General features: G+C 42.4%; 1 long non-coding RNA gene across 1 annotated transcript; it reads left to right on the top strand.

The window, feature by feature from the left end:
- Positions 1–519: 519 nt before the first annotated feature.
- Positions 520–2,398, top strand: LOC142259207 (uncharacterized). Its single transcript, XR_012727935.1, has 4 exons — positions 520–729; positions 825–970; positions 1,089–1,232; positions 1,732–2,398. It is a non-coding gene; the product is annotated as an uncharacterized LOC142259207 (long non-coding RNA).
- The last annotated feature ends 2,008 nt before the right edge of the window (positions 2,399–4,406 follow it).

Genomic DNA, 4,406 nt, shown 5'->3' with positions numbered 1-4,406 from the left:
AAGCCGCAGGTTTTCCGTGGAAAAATCCACAGAAGCAAGCTCCCGTGGGCACATGGCCTTAAAGTAGCACTAGCCAAACTACCTTGCAGAAGAACTCTAGCTGACAAGACAAAGGTGAAACCATCAGGCCTAAAAAGTGAGTATTAACTTATTTAACTTTTAGCGCCTAATATTGTAACCATTTGTCCTTATTAAGTCTATATAGTTGCGACATTAATTCCAGCGATGTTTAATGTAACAGTATTTATATTTATAACAGTAGTAGTTGTAATTCGTAGGACGTAAAATGTAGTTTATTTATAATTTAGTCATATATTCAATATATTAGTTAATAATTGTTCTCATTTAATTTGCACAATTGTTTATACTGTCTGGGGGTGTTTGTGTTCTCCTGCATTATTTAATTATCATCCCATAGTATGGTTTCTAGTGATTTGATGTTTGGTGTGTTTAACATTACACTAGTTATGTAATTGGTAATAATTTAGATGATGTAGAACAACATTTGGATCTATTTAATCTATCCAACAGTCTAATATATTGCATAGGTACAACGTCAACATTATAGATATATGACTGTTTATTATATAGCATATAAAGTGTATTTGTCCTTTGGTATAGATTTGCATGAAATACTATGGAAAATTCACACAGGCTTAATATTTTAGATGGAAGTTCAATATTTTATGGATGAATTTGATGATAGCCTTCCCAATGCCCAACAATTTGGTATGTATTATTCTGAATATAACTGTAAATGTTACATCATCCTGGTTGAAAACTGGCATAGTATACTACTTTTATATGTATCTTTCTTGTTTAAGATGACACTTTATGGACTGCAGTGCTTCCGATGTATTTTTACGTGCTATAAGTGATGATGTTGGTGCTGATGCGGGTGCAGCGGTGGTAACTGATGCTAATACTAGCCTGTGAGCAAGCGGGACTAATTTACAGCAGACTATGTGCGGTAAGCTGCATATATAGCTATATATTTATATATGTGTGGTGGAGTAAATACTAATTCATTATGCATCTGTCGGGTTTGCTTTGAATATTATTTTTATATTATTTCTTCCTTTCTTAAGATGACTTTATGGATTTTGATCTTGACCCTCTGTTATTAAGCGCTATGGAGTGTGATGCTAGCAACATGACTGTGGCAGGGGCACGGACTGGTGCTAATTCTAGTGCTGCTACAAGCAATATTAATTTACTACAGGCTATCGCCGGTAAGTTGTGTATGTATATGTGTATATATGTATGTGTATATACATACATACATACATACATACATACATACTAAATTTTATACAGATGTTTTGCATCCGGACTACGGGACTGGCACCCATCAGACTCCTACACCAGCTAAAAAACGTGGCACGCCACTACACCTGATCCCAGCGAATAGAAAATGTAATGAGTACTCAGTAATGGTCGTGGGCAAAAGAAATGAATTTTTGCCACAGACTAATGGTTATACATTTTATACATAGACCATAAACTGATGTGGAAGAAAAGCTTATTTTCAAAAGAAAATACACCCACCTCCCCTAGGAAAGCCAGTATTCCCACAACAGCAGCCGCTGCTGCAGCAACTAATATGGTGACATCAACTATCACTTCACCGCCTCACAGCTGTATGTATTTAGATATTTGTATACAGTCTTTATACATGCAATCTTCACATTGTTTCACGTTTCTGACACAACTATAACTCTTTTCTTTTAGCTACACACGCTGTCCAGAAAAAAACAGCTAGTGCGGTTCTACAACCACTAGCGGAGCATGATGCTAACAGTACTACAGTGCGAGTCGAAGTACACGCGACTAACAGCAGTGTGTGAACACATCCTCTATCACCGCTTTGTGTGGAAGGACAAGAAGGAAGCGCTGTGCCAGCCAAACATCGTGAAAAGACATGTCCAATACCGATGCCCCGTAAATTCGAGCAACGCTTAATCAAGACCGCAACAACACCATTACCCACAATAACACAGAGCACAACCACGATTGACCTGATACAAGCAGAATGTGTTGCGCCAACAACACAGAGCATACCAACAACTCACAAGACTCAAGCGGATCGGGAAGCACTCGATAGAGAAATCGACCAGTTAGCTGATGGTAAGACTGTGCGTCATGATTTTAATATTGTGAAGCCCTTGAAGAGGCGACGTTCAGGAAATAGTAAAAGTAAAAAACAAAAACTTAACGCAGCGGAAACATGCATAGGTTCCATTGGTTGGTACGGATAAGAAATTAAAATGGCGGCAAAGTACGTTGAATACAGAAATGTACGTTGCCAGATTTTTTTCTGTGATACCTATGATAGGTTATTATCAGCACCCCCAACACGTGAAAATGTTGCCGAGCTACATGCTTTCACAAAGCAGTATGGAGATGTACCATCTGATGATTCAAATAAATCGATGTGACTAAAAATTGTTGGATATGGAATGCATAAATTGCCTAAAATTACGTTACATAGGTCTAATAGGTCTAGAGTTATAAAACGAGCTGTAAAGCTATTAATGAATGCTAGACACTCACTAGCGGTGAGAAGGTGCAAAGAGGCCACAATAACTACACAAGATCCACAGGCCCCGATAAACCACCCGAACAAGTCTTTACCATCCCAAAATATAGCTGTAGATGACAGCAACATTGCGTTTCCAAGTTCACAAAGTGACTCACATATTGAAACACATGCTGAAAGTGTACATGATCATGTTGGCGCTGGTGATGTTGCTGATAATGCTGAAGGTAGTAATGTACAGGGCGTTAATGCTAGTGGCGACAATGTATGGGTCACTGGTAATCCTGTCGTTTTACACTATTTTTATCACCATGAAAGACAGCTCCGCAATTTCAACACACGCATGCATAGCGGTCATTTTAAATTTGTAAATTTAGAGCGAAATACATTCATTTGTAGAGGCCCTGAATGTTGTCCATGATTCCATTCAATCATTACTGGACAGAATCATCAGAGACATTGAGCCTGGTGACTTTGTTCAGTTAAGACTTGAAGGCGGTGACACCTTAGACCATGGGTCCCCAATTCCAGTCCTCAAGGCCGCCAACAGTGCATGTTTTCAGGATTTCCTTAGTATTGCACAGGTGATAATTTAATCACCTGCACAGTTGATAATTCCAACACCCATGCAATGCTAAGGAAATCCTGAAAACATGCACTGTTGGCGGCCCTCGAGGACTGGAGTTGGGGAACCCTGCCTTAGACTCTATTTTCACTACAAAACAAACACGGGAGGATTTTAGTTCTGAATCATTTTTAAATTCTGTTGCTCGTGCTCTGCAAAGTAATGCAGAATGCATAGCATCCAATTCCCTGAAATTACTCCTGACAATTATTAAAAACAGATGCGGGGGTGTGAAAAGATGGTTGAAATCTATAGCGAGCAGCCAGATCATTAAACAAAAGAGACGCTGGCTATACAACTTTAACAACTACAGCACAAATCAGTGTGTTGCTGTTAGCGTGTGTGCACTGATGGCTGTCACAGACGTCAGAGACGTCGTTTTATTGAGCCGCGCTAAAAGCATACACACAGCCCTGAGCATCCCCGAGAGTCAGCTAGTAAGCTTTAGCGATATTGCAGTTTTTGAGAATCATCTGGACGTCACAATTAAAGTGCTGTACTACAGTAAGGGTGATTGGCGTTACTTTCAAACAGATAATATGTGACGCCCTGACAAAACCAGGTAGTCACAGATGACTGTACCCCCCCACCAAGGGGTACAGGAATCTCCTCCTCCTTGGGAATTAACACCACACATCACACACAGGGGAACATCAGCCACAAATCCTAGTCACCCCCCCATGACACACTGGACAAACCAGTGGGCGGGACCAGGTGGATGGGAACGCCCACCTAGGGGTCTTGAGGTGACAGGGGGTGGGAACAGTCAGTCAGTGGAGTCTGGAAGCTCAGTCGGTGAAGTGTGGAGGTTGGAGTTGAGTGGAAGTCAGAGTGCAGTGGGGTCAGGGTTGGAGCCCTGGGATCACGGGAGGACCGACTAGGTGGCAGACGGCTCTGTAGGGCCATAGAAGACCGCGACTTGGTCGCGGAAAACCCGAAGTGGACCGGGGCAGGGTCGTAGCTCGCCAGTACCGACGGAGGGAATCCGATCCAGAGACCGTGCACGGGCGGGGTACCTGGACCCTAAGACGAGGCAAGCTTCAAGCCCCTTGTTAATTGACCAGCAGGACAAGGTACCAGGCCTTGTTCCCGAGGAGAGAAGCCCAGATGGGCTGCCGGTCTGCTCTAACACGGGAGACAGGGTGTCCGCCAAGAACCCACTGAAGTCCCACGGGTCAGCGTCTGCGGGCAACGGCTCCCTCTGAGTCCAAAGATGCAGGGGAGCGGATTTTTCCCGTTCCA

Source organism: Anomaloglossus baeobatrachus (assembly GCF_048569485.1).
Source record: "Anomaloglossus baeobatrachus isolate aAnoBae1 chromosome 5 unlocalized genomic scaffold, aAnoBae1.hap1 SUPER_5_unloc_30, whole genome shotgun sequence".
Classification (NCBI taxonomy): Eukaryota; Metazoa; Chordata; class Amphibia; order Anura; family Aromobatidae; genus Anomaloglossus; species Anomaloglossus baeobatrachus.
The sequence above is the reverse complement of the archived record's forward strand: the minus strand, read 5'-3'. Positions and strand labels throughout refer to the sequence as shown.